We start from the raw sequence: 15298 nt of genomic DNA, 5'->3' as shown, positions 1-15298 counted from the left end.
TAACAAAGAGGGGTGCGTGGAGCAGTATTGTATATTAAGAATGTATATTCATATAATGAAATTCAGGTCCCAACAGCAGAAACATGCTGGAGAGCATTTGAGTAGCCAATGTGGAGGAAGGCATAAGTTATATTGTTGCAGGGATACACTACAGATCACATGGACAGGAGGGGGAGGAGTTTGGGAAACAGATCACATACCTGGTCCAGAGCCATGATACTGTAGTGATATGGAATTTCAACTATACAAACATCAGCTGACACACACTTTCCCTCTCTGCCAAAAGGAGAGCAGCTGATAAACTTGTGACTTGGCTTAATGATAATTTCATCCTTCAAAAGGTAAGGGGAAACAATAAGGAAGACTGCTATTCTGGAACTAATTCTGACCAACCAGGAGGAATTGGTTGTTAAAGTAGGAATGACAGGAAATTTGGGGATAAATGACCACATCATTATTGAGTTCATGATAGAGGAGGAGAGGAAAGCTGGGCATAATCTGACATAAGCCTTAATTTTTTTTTTGAAAGCATATTTCAAAGGGTTTAGAGAAAGGAGAAGTAGGATCAGTGACAATATTTTATAGTGGAAGTCAATTAAAAAGTGATGGAAAGCTCTTAAAATGAAATTCTAATGACACAAACAGAAATTATTCTGATGAGGAGGAAAGAGAAAAGAATTCCTAAAGAAGTTGATGGTATTAGATGAACAGGGACTTTCTCAACAACCTCATATTTATGAAAGACACATATATGTAAAGGATATGGAGTATATGGAGTATATGGAGCATGCTTAGCATTCTCATTCCTGGTTTTAGGAGACCACAGGGAGGTGATCCCATATTTCTCAATCTGATTGGGTTTGCACTCTGATATAATGAAGAATCCCTTTATTGGTTGCAGAGCTTGAAGAGCTGATGACTCAGTGAATATACAAATGGAAGAAGCCAATGCCTCAGCCTCTCAGCCTCTTTTTCTGATTCTGAATTGTGTCAAGATGTTTTTAAGCTGCTTTCAGAGAAGGTAGTATGGGAAGGGCTATTTGCTCTATTCCTTGCTCCATATATCTCTGAGCACATGGCACCTAAAGCACATACATATCCTGGCTAAGAAAATTTGAGCTTGAGTTTATTTTTGTGGGTTTTTTTCTTTCCTTATTGTAGGTGGAGTATCTATCCCAAGATGTCTCAGCTTTCCAGGTGACCTTGTGAGTTTGAGAGGTCTTGGGGCTCATTGGGTCGGAGCTAAATGATGCCAGAGGAGGATACTCTAGCAACTATTCCAGCTCTCTGGAAGAGTATGACTACCAACAAAAAAATATGTCCCCAATATGACCATTTCCTCAGCAAAAGTATGGGGGTTAAGAGTGATTTCAAAAGTACAGAGTTGAAGTGAAATGTAAAATTCCTATTTAGCAATCCTACAAACTGTTTTATGTTTGGATGAGGCTTAAGTATCAGCTTCTCAAACAATTGTAACAGCAGTTACAAATTAAATCACTAAATCCTACTTTAAGTTGTTTCTTTTTTTTGTTTTTTATCAAATACACACTTAGTGCAGTGCTTTGGCACATAGCAGGTGCTTAATAAATGTTTGTTGACTTGTGAATGTCCTAAATTTATTATTCCTTTTGCATATAGGACTAAATTACTATGTTATACAGTTATCCCTTCCGCATCGAGGGGGTTAGGGACACAATGCCCCTGTGATCTGGAGAACCCCCATAACACTTTTTGGCCTTCCCTTCATACCAGAGAAGTCTGAATTTTTTTTATGGGATATTTACAGTACCTTATTGTAAAATTTGGGTTAAGTATTTGGTCATAAGCACATTTTACGCATTTCTGAATTTCTAAACTTTTTCTGTGTTGCCTGCTGGCCTTCATGTGTCACCTGTGGCTTCTGCAAAACTCCCAAAAAACTCCCATTTACAGTAATTTTTTACACCGACCTATGATATATTGAAACTGTGATAGGGAAAGTCAAGATGTAAAAGGGAAAACTGTATGCTGAGTAACTTTTTTGTTCTCCTTTTTCGGGAGAAAATCCTGGGTATGGGCCAAAACCTAAGTTTTAATTTGTCTCCAGGGAGCCAAAGTGAGGGTTAATGAGCCAAAGAATGTGAGAAAAGAGTCTAACCCCTCTCATTAGAAACCAGACTCACTAAAGACCACATGCCTGGGTTAGAGCAGAGGGGGCTCTCGATGATGAAGGGAAAGACACGGGATCCCAACCCTTGTGGGTTCAAGCTGATCAATGTTAGATATAGAAGATGAAAGCAAAGGTAAGTAATGGGAGACAAGTACAAAACAGTGGCATCTTAGAAGAATTGTGCCTATATTACCAACACTAAGCGTGACAATGCTAGAAAGGAATACTAAGGATAACAAAACTTTTTTTTTCTTTTTAAACTTTGTTGAGAGCAAGACAAGGACAAAAAATGGGATAGAGAGGGTCTGTGGAGGGGATGTTGAAAACAGGCAACAATAAAAACAATAAAAAAAAACCTACCACTCAGGCCTCATTTCACTTCTGTTTTCTTAGCCAAGGAAAATGACCTTCAGACAGGGAAAGATACATCAAAACCATTTGGCAGGGTGTAGAAACCCAAGATAACTGAGGAGATGGGGAGGCAGCGCCTAGCTCAGTTCAGGCCTCTAGGCCCAGATGATCTAAATGCAAGAGTCCGGAAGTAAATGGCAAGTGTGATTGATGAGCTACTCCAAGATCTTTGGATGCTTAGAGATTAGGAGGACTAGAGAAAAACAATTGTTCATAGAATCCTCAAAAAAGAAAGCAGAGTCCTTTTCTTTTTCGTTGTGAATTTAACAGTCATCAATAAACAGACATTTCAAGAAAAAAAATGAGAAGAGGATTGCGTAAACTTTTATATAAAGTATTTTGTTTTCAAAGAAATACATATCTATATTAACTTTTAAAAGGTAATAACAAAATTTGCTCTATTTGTAAACTTTGTCACTTCATTTTTTCTCCTACGTATTTAAAAAATGTTTTGCTGATGCTCTTTTCTTTTTTTAATATAAATTTATTTATTTTCAGTTTTCAATATTTACTTCCACAAGATTTTGAGTTCTAAATTTTCACCCCATCTCACCCTCCCTCCACCCCAAGATGACATGCATTCTGAATATCCCTTCCCCTCATCTGCCCTCTCTTCTGTCTCTCCCCCTTTCTTTTATCACCTTCCCCTTCTATTTTCCTGTAGGGCAGGATAGACTTCTGTACCCCATTTCCCGTATTTCTTATTTCCCAGTTGCATGTGAAAACATTTTTTTAAACATATGTTTTTAAAACTTTAGGTTTCAAATCTTCTCCCTTCCTCCCTCCCCACGCACCCTCATTGAAAAGGCAAACAACTCAATATAGGTTATACATGTGCAGTATGCAAAACACTTCCATAGCAGACATGTTGTGAAAAACTAACTCTATTTCCCTTAATCCTATCCTGCCCTCCCATTTATTCTATTCTTTCTTTTGACCCTGTCCCTTTTCAGAAGTATTTACTTCTAATTACCCCCTTTCCCAATCTGCCCTCCTCTCTATCATCCCCCTGCTCTCTTGTCCCCTTCTCCCCTATTTTCCTGTAGGGTAAGACAGATCTCCTTACCCAACTGAATGTGCATGTTATTCCCTCCGTAAGCCAAATCCTATGAGAATAAGATTCACTCATTCCCTCTCACCTTCCCCCATTTCCCCTCCACTGTAAGATACTCTTCTTTTCTGTTTTTTTTTGTGAGATAATTTACCCCATTCTACCTCTCCCTTTCTTCTTCTCCCAGTATAATCCTCTCTCATCCCTTAATTTTATTCTCTGAATATGACCCCTTAATCTTCAACTCACCCTGTGCCCTCTATCTATCTATCTATCTATCTATCTATCTATCTATCTGTCTGTCTGTCTGTCTGTCTGTCTGTCTGTCTGTCTATCTATCTATCTATCTATCTATCTATCTATCTGTCTGTCTGTCTGTCTATCTACCTATACACACACATAATTTTTTTTCCTCCAACTACCGTAATACTGACAAAGGTCTCATGAGTTGTAAACATCATCTTTCCATGCAGGAATGTAAACAGTTCAACCTTCATAAGTCTCTTATGATTTCTCTTTCCTGTTTACCTCTTCATGTTCCACTTGAGTCTTGTATCTGAAAGTCAAATTTTCTATTCAGCTCTGGTCTTTTCATCAAGAATGTTTGAAAGTCCTCTATTTCACTGAAACCATTTTTTCCCTGAAGGATTATACTCAGTTTTGCTGGGTAGGTGATTCTTGGTTGTAATCCTATTCCTTTGCCCTCTGGAATATTATATTCCAGCCCTCGTCCTTTAATGTAGAAGCTGCTAAATCTTGTGTTATCCTGATTGTGTTTCCACAATACTTGTATTGTTTCTTTCTGGAAGCTTGCAATATTTTCTCCTTGACCTGGAAGCTCTGGAATTTGGCTACAATATTCCTAGATCTCTTTCAAGAGGAGATCAGTGGATTCTTTCAATTTCTATTTTGCCCTCTGGTTCTACTATATCAGGGCAGTTTTCCTTGATAATTTCTAGAAAGATGATGTCTAGGCTCTTTTTTTGATCATGGCTTTCAGATAGTCCAATAATTTTTAAATTCTCTCTCTGGATCTATTTTCCAGGTCAGTTGTTTTTCCAGTGAGATATTTCACATTGTCTTCTATTTTTTCATTCTTTTGGATTTGTTTTACAGTGTCTTGATTTCTCATAAAGTCACTAGCCTCCAATTGCTCTATTCTAATTTTTAATGAAGTATTTTCTTCAGTAATCTTTTGGACTTCCTTTTCCATTTGGCCAATTTTTCTTTTTAGGAAATTTTTTCCCCCTTGGCTTTTTGGACCTCTTTTGCCTTTGGGTTAAGCTATTTTTTAAAGTGTTATTTTCTTCAGTATTTTTTTGGGTCTCCTTTAGCAAGCTGTTGACTTGTTTTTTGTTTTCTTGCATCTCTCATTTCTCTTCCCAGTTTTTCCTCTACTTCTCTTACTTGCTTCTCAAAATCCCTTTTGAGCTCTTCCAAGGCTTGGGACTGATTCATATTTTTCTTGGAGGCTCTGGATGTAGGAGCTTTGACTTTCTTGTCTGCTGGTTGTATGTTTTGATCTTCTTTTTCACCGAAGTAAGATAATATAGTCTGACTCTTTTTATGTTGCTTGCTCATGATCCTGGCCGATTACTTGAGTTTTAAACTCTTTGTTAAGGAAGATCCTGCTTCCAGTGTGGAAAGTGTACTGTCCCAAGCTTCAGGGGGTTTGTACAGCTGTTTTCAGAGATACTTGTAGGGACCCGTAAATTTTCAGTTCTTGCAAGGTGGTATGATAAGGGGCAAGGTGTTTACTCATTTCCTGGCCTGTGCTGTGGTGTATTAGTGACCACAAGTACTCCTTTCTGTCCTGGAACTGTGAGGAAGGTTTCCTGTCCACAGCCACTACAAGCTCTACCTCACCAGCGCTCCTCCTCACCCCAGGACCACCGCCCATAACTGTGACCCAGATCCAAGGATGGGCAAAGCAAGAGATTCCTGCCTCAGCACCAGCAGAGAGATCCCTGCAATCCTCCTCTGATCAGCCACTCGATTCCTCCTCAGTCTGTGGGCCAGAAGCTCAGGAAGCAGCTGCCCACCCCAGGGCCACGTTCTTGGGGAACTGGAGTTGAGACCCAGCCTTCCTCTCTCAGCACCGCAGAAACAGACTTTTCCCACTGACCTTCTAAGTTGTCTTTGACAGTTGGGGATTGAGGGGTCTGGAAACTGCCACAGCTGCCCACGATTCAGTCCTCTGAGGCCTGCTCCAGGTTTGCTGGGGCCGGTGGGCCCACGCCATACCGTGCTCTACTCCCAGCCCAGCGCGATATGCCTTTCCGATCAATCATCCAGGCTGTCTTGGGCTGGAAATTTGTTTCACTCTGGTTTTTTGTGAGTTCTGCTGCCTTAGAATTTGTTTAGAGCCATTTTTATAGGTATTTGGAGAGGTTTGGGGGAGAGCTCAAGTAAGTTGCTGCTTTCACTCTGCCATCTTGGCTCCGCCTCTCTTGCTGATGCTCTTTTTCACTTTAATTCTTTCACTACCCACTAATCCGCCACACTCCCCCAGTAGAAACCCTCCCTTGTAAAATATATGCGTTGTCAAGTAAAACAAGTCAACGCATTGGTTGCGTGTGGGAATATATGTCTCATTCTGTAACTCAGGTCCAAAGGTGTCAAACTCAGGGCCTCAAGCAGCCTGCGAAACTCCCCATGTAATACAAATCAGATTAAAATGTAATTGGTGAATATTTTTAAAAATGAAAATACAATACAACACAGGTAATGTTAATTTTTGGTTTTCTAAGTTAATACGTGGACTAGAGGGATCCATTTTTTGCAGTCTACAGAGATTCAGTTCTGTTTGAATTTGACACCACTGTATAGTCCATGACCGTCTAGCAACAGTTTGAAAAATTGTTCTCTCATCAGTCTTCCGGCGTCATGATTGGTTGCTTCTGTAGAACACGGTGACATCAGCTCATCTCCTCTTTCTCTCTTGCATCATCACTGGCAACTTGGCTTTTACAACCTCGGGAATTTCTCCCTCTGCTTAAACCTTGTCTATTTACTATCTGTAGTATATTATAAGGGACTTTTGTCTCCAAATAGAAATAAACTGGGTTTTGTTGCATTTTGAGTATTTGCTGTAAAGGACAGAAAGGTCAAACACTAGGGAGGGAAGGTTAAAACAGAACCTAAGACCACTTGACTTAGACTTAACTACAAATCTGTGTTAAGGTCCCTTATTAATTGTGCAAAGAGGGGCTTTATACATATTGATAAGATATATATGAGCTAGAAGATAGTATGGTTTGGTGGACTGGAACTGGTTGAAAAGCTAGATTCAAAGAGTAGTCGTTAATGGTTCAATGTCACCTAGATAGGTAGGTGGTTTCGAGGAGATTCCCCCAGAGATTTCTGTTGGGTTTAGTATTACTTAACACTTTAATAAATGATGTATACAACTGAATAGATAACATGCTTTTCAGAGTTGCATATTATAGGAGAGATAGAAACTTATTAGATGAAAGAGCCAGATAAAGTTCTCTCTCCAGTATAGATTAGCACCTTTTCTACATCTTCTAGTCTTAAGACAGTTGCCTAGAACACTGAGGGGTAAATGGGCTTGCCCAGGGTCCTACATCCAGTATGTGTCAGAAGTGGGCCTATCAGAACCCAGGTCTCCCTAGCAGATAGATTCATCTGTTTGAAGGCTGCTATGTAGAAAATGAATCACATGTGCTCTGCTTGGCCCTAATAGGCAGAAGTAGGAGCAATGGGTGAAAGCTTAAAGCAGATTTCAGATTGATGTAAGTAGAAACTTCCTTACGATTAGAGCTATCCCAAAGTGGGATGGATTCCTTCGGGAAGTAGTGAGTTCCTCTTCATTAAAAGTCTTCAAAAGGACGCCAGATTACTACTTGCCAGGTATTTCTTAGAAAGAATTCTTCATCAGTAAAGGTTGTAATCTGAGGTCCCTTCCAGTACTGAATCTCAGTCAGGGCTTATTTAGCAATGTGTAGAGAGGTTTATATATGTGGTGATGCAGTTTACAGAAGAGAAAACTCAAGGGGAATATAGTAATATGTATATACTCACATAGACATCTACATGTCCATATATACATCAGCATCACATGGTTGGAAGCTGACCTGGAAGCATGAGTGACTGGAAGAAAGAAGTACTTCCATGTGGATAATCCACATATGAATAATGCATAGTTGATCCTATACCACCTATGTTTCCTAGAAGCATGTCTTTCTTCCCCACACTGAGGAGCCAGTCAGCTGGAAAAGCTGTTTGTCTATAAAGCATGTGGAATGGGAAGTAGGGGGGCTCTTGGAAGAATGCTTGTCTGGACACTCAGCCCAGCTGGAAGAGAAGCCTGGATGGTTGGAGGTCCAGGGAGCCAGAGCAAATATTTAACTTACATTTTGAAACATTGTACTTGGGTAGCTGTCCCCATTGTTGAAGACAAGCTGTAGGTTCTAAATATTTACATTTTCTAATTGTTCTCACCAAACTCCCAGGAGCCCCAAATAACACTATATGTTATTTGTTTATTAGTCTGGAAGTAGTAGGGTCATGAGTGGAACCCAAGACAGAGGACAGTTTTTGGCTTCATCTTTCATGCAATAAATAAAGCCTCAGGCTAGAAAGCAGAGGCAGAAGAATTGCTGGTGGTGTTTAAACTGTCCCTGTGCTCTGGACAAGAGGATTGTTGAATGCTTTTCTGTTAGATGTTATTTGTATTTTGAATAAGTCTTAATAGATGCTAGTCAAATTGAATTTAATGATCTTGGAATTATTCTCTGTATAGAAAGCAATCGTATATAATCAGGAGGAGGGTCATCTTCCACCTTCAACCTTCTACCCTTCTATTCTCAATATTTAAAGTCCAGAGTACATTTTTAAATATTGAGCATGGAAGGATCAAAGGGAGAGATGAGACTTTTAAAAGGGTAACAAAGCATTTTTATATACACAGCACCATTTTCACTAGTAGATTACGTGAGCAGAAAACTGTGTGTGTGTGTATGTATGTTGTGTGTGTGAACACATGCACATGAACACATACAGCCTGATGCATGTGCATGGCACAATAATTTTTATTTTTTTATATTCGGCTAGGCAATGGGGTTAAGTGACTTGCCCAGAGTCACACAGCTAATAAGTGTTATGTGTCTGAGGCTGTATTTGAACTCAGGTCCTCCTGAATCCAGGGCTGGTGCTCTATCCATTGCGCCACCTAGCCACCACAATAATTTTTTTATTGATAACAAATACAGCGTGGTAAAATAGTGCTGGCCTTGAAGTCTCAGTACCTGGAGATGGGTGTTCTCTCTTAACTAGTTGTGTAAGGCTGTTTAGGGGTTCAGGGGCTCAGTTTCTTCATCTTTGAGAAAGTAACAATGATACTTGCACAACCTATCTCTGGAGATTGTTATGATGAAAGCATTTAGTAAACCTTAAAGCACTATAGAAATGTATTATTACTGTAATAATGACAAAATATAATCATTATAAAAATCTATAATTAAGAAGTAGATCTTCTAGCAGTAATATAAAAGCAGGCCAAAACCAATTTAATCATCTATATTCATCCCCAAAAATGCATAACTACAGAAGAATTGATCAGTTCTTCCCAAGTTAATAAAGATAACTGGAATTTAACAGACTGAACTTTTCTCAAGAACTTTGAGGTATATTTCATGTGGGCACAGCCCAGGTTTAAAGTCCAGATTTGCATAACTGATAATGGCTCAGCTTTAATTTCAACATATTTTCATAGGTTCAGTTAAGAGTTAAACACTGCCCACAGTCTGAACACATAGCTAGAAATTTCAAGAGTTAGAGTCCAAAGTGGATACTAACTAATTAGGTATAAGGCACGCTCATAAATTCACATCTCATCTATTTGAATTACTGCTATTTTTTCCCCTGGGACCAGGGGAAAATAATAATGATTTAAAGAGAGCATCACTTCTCCCTTCATTCATCAGATGTCTGGTCTCTGTTACTGTCTTCCCTGGAATAAGCAGTCATGGCAAGAAGCACACTGAGTGAGAGCAGAGAGTGATCAACTGGTATGTGAGTATAGCAAATTGGATGCAGTCTTTCCCATTTCCTCTTGAGACTCAAACATCCTTCCTTGACAAATAGGCATGGGCACACTGGCTTCTGCCAGGTGAAGGTGGCATCTGACTGCCACATGGATTAGCAATAAATAGCTCTGGGGATCAGGACTGCAAAACAACGGTGATGCAGCTGCTGCCTGAGAGACTTCCTAACTACTAATCAAATGCAAGGGCCCAATTGGCCTGGCAGCTCCAAGGCTAGAGAGAATCTAGTTTCCACCATGGAGACTGGGGACAGTGGCCTGAGAAATGGACCAGCCAGGGATCCAGAGCAGCCAATCAGGGACCAAAGTGTGTAGATCTCGTTTCAGACCAAGTCAAAAGCCGGAATGGTTCCTGAAATCTCAGCACCCGGTAAGAAGGCCAAGAGGTCATTCCAAATCTCAACAACACTACTCCTTTCTGTTTGCCTTTGGTCTGGTGCTGGTGTTCAGTCCCTGAATCTGAGAGGGGTCTCAGACATGAGATGTAATCATGATTTCAGATCGTAGGTAGGTCACAGAATCACATATTTAGAGCTGGAAAGAACCTCAGAAGCCATCAGATCCAGAGTCCAAAGCTTATTTTACAGATGAGGTAGCCAAGATCTTGATTTGCGCAGCGTCAGACAGCTAGCTAGTTAAATGTCTGGGGCAGGACTTAAACTCAGGTCTCTGATTCCAAGTCCACTCCTCCTTCTAGCTGCTTCTTTTCCAGACCCTGCTAAGAAGTAAGTGGGGGAATAAATTGAAAGTTTGGAGACAATGGACAATTTCTTTGCAATTTTATTTAGTATGCATTACCAAAGAAATTGAGGTCATGCAAGGTCCTCTTCATCTCAAAACCTTTCTCCATCCTAACCTATCATTTCCTCTCTTCTTTCTTCCTCCTTCTTAAAACTAACCCCTCAACCTATGCCCTTAATCATAGTGCCTCCTATAGCCTCAGGTAGATTTCCCCTGACAATCAAAATCCCCCTTCTACATTTCAAACTCCTTATTAGTCATCATTATGGCCTTCACGCCAAGCGCAGTGCCGTATACATATAAGGGTCCATCTGGATGTGAGTGTGCCTAGGTCCAGCCCAATGTCTCAAAAATATTTGGCATATTGTGTCTTATTCTTTGTATTTTAAAGTAAAGTTTAGTTGCTAACTTTTGAGAGTTTAGTTATGTTTTCATTTCTTTAGTTTGATGAATAATAATAGTATGCTTTATGACTGAATAGTCAATAGATATTTGTTCACCTTAAAAGTAATTTTTTAAAATTCCCTGAGTGGGTGGGGCAGCTAGGTGGAGCAGTGGATAGAGCACCGACCCTGAAGTCAGGAGGACCTGAGTGCAAATCCGGCCTCACACCAAACACTTGACTCTTACTAGCTGTGTGACCCCGGGCAAGTCACTTAACCCCAATTGCCTAAAAAAAAAAAATTCCCTGGGTGGACATCCCAATAAAAAGGATTATGCACATCTATGCTCACAAATAAAACAGTTTACTGAAAAGTTTGTCAAATACATGAGTAATAAAATTATGGAATATGAACACTTCCATTATTTTGTGAGAAGGTATGATATAATAGAGTACTGAATTTGGAACATGAATTCAAGTACCTTCTCCATTACTCATTAGCAGTATGATTCTTTGAGTCTCATTTTCTCCACCTATAAAATAGGGATAATAATATTCATATTATCTCCTTCACAGACTTCTTATTGTAAAGACCAGATGAGATTGTGCATGTAAAGCCCTTTGTAGCCACAAAATATCATGTAGATGCAAGCTCACTTGTTAGGCAGAGATATTTTTCAATATTCTGAAGTTCTGAAACGGGGATATACGCTCAGGGTCAGACCACAAAAGGCAGGGCAAATTCCCATGAAGCTAGGCCACTGGGCAGAAATTCCAGCAGCTCAGGCCACAATAACTCACTCCTCCCTCCTTTTCCCTCCACCCTCACATCCGAATACAAAGGTTAGCCATGCCCTCTTTAATACACCATAACCAACAAGATGCTTTAGCCACAGTCTACAAACATTACAAGAGAATACATCTTTTATATAGCATAGGTATGGTACATGACGGCATTGAGGCCTTACAGAGACCTGCCACAAAAGGAAAGGCTGCAAAATCTAGAAGAATTTCCGATCCCTTCCCCACGGGCTGGCGCAGGCTCTGCCCACATCTGCCTAGAGCGAATTCCCAATCCAGGGCATAGTATCAGCTACTCTACCCCCACCCCCACACACAAGGCCTTCAGTCCCTTTGCCTTCCCAGTGTGGGACCTGAGTGGACAAGACCTCCCCCCACCCCAAGAGCCTCTGTGTGTACATCATGTGAGAGAGAAAAAAATGTTCCTGGGGGACTGCCCTGAGAAATGTTTTCCTTTCCCAGGAGATATATTGGGCACAAGATAAAGGGTCTGTGTGGAAAACAAACTTTACAAAGTTGTGTTTTGTAGTCCTGCTTGCTTTGTATGTGTGTGTGTGTGTGTGTGTGTGTGTGTGTGTGTGCATGTGTGTGTGTTTCTCTCTCTCTCTCATTTGAAGATACAAGACTGTAAATCTGATTCCCTTTCTGTGGAATTCTCTTTGTTGAAAGCCCTTGTCTCTCACATTAGCTTCCCCATTTGTAACACGCTTGGTCCATCCTCTCTGGGCCCTGAATAGACAAAAATCCAAACTTTACTCACAAGTTACAGTATTTCCAAAGAGGAAAAAAAAAATCTACCTGAGATAAATTGGTTTGGCTCCATTACCGCTGTCCTAGTGATGATTGGAGCCAAATTCTCTTGAAGGCCACTGCAGCTTTTAAGATGATTTGGTTTTCTCCGGCTTCTTCAATTTCAACCTCTTTACTAAGCAGGCCAGAAAGAACGCTAAGTTTCCAGGCCATTGTTGCTCTCTCCCTGCCCCAGAAATTTATGAAGTAGGCACTTTTCATAAAAACTTATTGAATGAATGAATGAATGAATGAATAAATGAAGGGCCCAAAGGCCCAATAGCCTACCATATAGGCTACTTGGTAAATATAATAATAACATGATAGTTACGGTTATAATAGAATACATCTATATAGTGCTTTAACGTTTACAAAAAGCTTTCTTACAACCCACAGTATCCCTCAGGGGAAATCTCCCCCAAAGAAATAATCACTCAACTAGCAACACGAATTTATTAAGCTTCTATTATATGCCAGGCACTGTGCTAGATGTTGTAGACACAGATACAAAATTGACACAGGCCCTTTCCTCAAGGATCGTATATCCTCCTGTGGGATTCAACATATTCTCAAGTAAGTCAAGTAAGCTGTACACAAGATGGGAGCTGGGACTGGGCCGATAATTTCATGAGTGTAAGGAACTCTGTAGAGAGAAAAGTCCCTCTGCTAATGCAGGTCAGCACCTTCTCTGCAGCTTAGAATCATAAAGAGTTGCTTAGCACACTAAGAAGTTAGATCATTTGCTCAGGGTCACACAGGTAGGGAGTGTTGGTGGCAAGGCTTGAACCTAGGTCTTCTAGGCTTCTATGCCTGTTATCACTAAATGCACAGCGTTTTTGTGAGAGGCGCTAATGTAGCATTTCCTTTGGTGCGACATTATGATGCTAATTTGTATTTATCAACTTAGTCCCCTTGGGAACAGCTATAACAGGGTCTATACTCCTAAAACTATAGTTTTCAAGCCCCTGTTAGTGCATTCACCTTTAATAGTCAGCTTGTTGGCACAATGACCTCAAAGAAAAGGCACTTTTTTTAAGTGGCATCATAAAAACAATGGCTACATACCCTCTATAAACCTTCGGTGAGCTCTCCCACACTGAATACACTAATACAGTCACTCATTTAGGGAATAAGTAGAACAAGGCAGCTCTCCTCTGCAGCACTTCTAGGTCTTAATTTCTTCAGAGCATCTTTGTTGGCAGTGGTGTTCTCTACTGAGTTCCATGGGCATGTTCTGATTCACAGTTCAACTTGACTCCCACGCTGAACTGTCTAGACCTGTTCTCTGCTGGATTCAGTACCACCTACTAGAGGAGCTGCTCCAGTGCAAGATGCCATTGCTAATAGAGGTAAAGGACAGAAAAATCCTATCCCTACCTCATGTTGGAATCCAAGTGAGATATAAGGGGAAAGGCAAAGAGCAATTCTCTGTAAAGAGCCAGGTTCAAAGCACCGACCCTGGAGTCAGGAGGACCTGAGTTCAAATCCGGCCTCAGACACATAACACTCACTAGCTGTGTGACTCTGGGCAAGTCACTTAACCCCAATTGCCTCACCAAAAAAACAAAAACAAAAACAAAAAATAAATAAATAAAAATAAAGAGCCAGGTTCTTCCTCCATAGCTGGCTCTCTTTTCAACTGCCAGAGATCCTACTGTCTCAACTGACTCCAGAGTTGCCAAGATTGTTTTCTAAAGGCCAGTGGTGTGTGTGTGTGTGTGTGTGTGTGTGTGTGTGTGTGTGAGAGAGAGAGATGCTTGAACTTTGAAATCCCTTTTATTTGATCGTAAGTTTTTTTTTAATTCATCCCATCTTTCCTTATGCCTGTTCTTTGTTTTGCTGTTCATCCTTCATTCTTGAAGGAACAACGATATCAGGAGAGTGATGTCTTGACTTACCAGTGAACGGGATTTAAGTGGGGCAGAGCTATGCAAAGTCATCAGCCTCACTCTCTCCTCCAGACTCATCAGAGTTGAGTACTAAGACATAGGTCAGGATGAGCGGAGATGACCTCGGATGCAGTGGGAGACCTTAGCCTTTTTAAGGTAAGGTCTTTCCCATGCCTTCAATTATTTGCCTTCCCCCCACAATGGTCATTTTCCTTTATCTGTAAAATGGAGTATTCTCTTCTTCTAATAGGTAGGACCAATTGAGAAGTATTGGGTAGATCCTTAAGGACCTTGGCACTCCTGCAACATCAGTGTTCAATCAAGAGAAGTAGCTCTACAAAGGATGGTCCTTTCACCAGCATAACTTTCTTTTTTAGTGGAAGCATCAGAAGTTTCAATTTGGTTTAATGCAATGCTTTCCAAGCAGTGGGACATGATCCTTTGGTGGAGGGTAGGGTAGAATGAGAATCTGGGAAGGAGGGCATGAAGAAATGGACAAAACTAGTGGATATTTTTGAGGTCAGTTTCCACATAAATATATCCTTTTTTTTTTTCACAAAGAAAATAAAATCAATAAAAGCAAGACTGACACTGAATCTGTTCCAGATAGTGGGAGTGTACCATCACCAAGTCATGCACTAGCCACTGGCATCAGGGAACAGGTTGCTGGCCTGCTGCCTACTTGACTTGCAAGTAAGTCTATTCTCCCCCCCCCCCTTGGTGGGCCCTTAAGGCAGTGGCATACCCTAGCGATGATCTGATCCTCTTCTTCACCAGACTCATCCCACAGTAATTAGGGCTAGAGCCCATGCCACAACCCTATGACTATGGGGGTGACTCCACTTGCCCCTAAAATGCCAGTCTATTATGCTCTAGTCCTGAACCTCCCGTCTCCCTCCTTTTTATGAGTGAAAGAGGTACCTAAATCCAAGCTAGAGATAAAATAGCTCAGATCCTAGCTTCTGCTGGTCAGAGGTAGGGCAGCAACATTTCTTCCATCCCTGGTTATAGGTATTTG

General features: G+C 40.6%; 1 long non-coding RNA gene across 1 annotated transcript; it reads left to right on the top strand.

Moving 5' to 3' along the window:
* The first annotated feature begins 254 nt into the window (after nt 1–254).
* On the top strand, nt 255–1500 carry LOC110218659 (uncharacterized). Its single transcript, XR_002327380.1, has 3 exons — nt 255–341; nt 902–1021; nt 1162–1500. It is a non-coding gene; the product is annotated as an uncharacterized LOC110218659 (long non-coding RNA).
* Nucleotides 1501–15298: the final 13798 nt, after the last annotated feature.

This window comes from Phascolarctos cinereus, unplaced genomic scaffold (assembly GCF_003287225.1).
Source record: "Phascolarctos cinereus isolate Bilbo 61053 unplaced genomic scaffold, phaCin_HiC Scaffold_1;HRSCAF=81, whole genome shotgun sequence".
Classification (NCBI taxonomy): domain Eukaryota; kingdom Metazoa; phylum Chordata; class Mammalia; order Diprotodontia; family Phascolarctidae; genus Phascolarctos; species Phascolarctos cinereus.
Note: the sequence above shows the minus strand (reverse complement) of the source record. Positions and strands in the feature narration are given on the sequence as shown.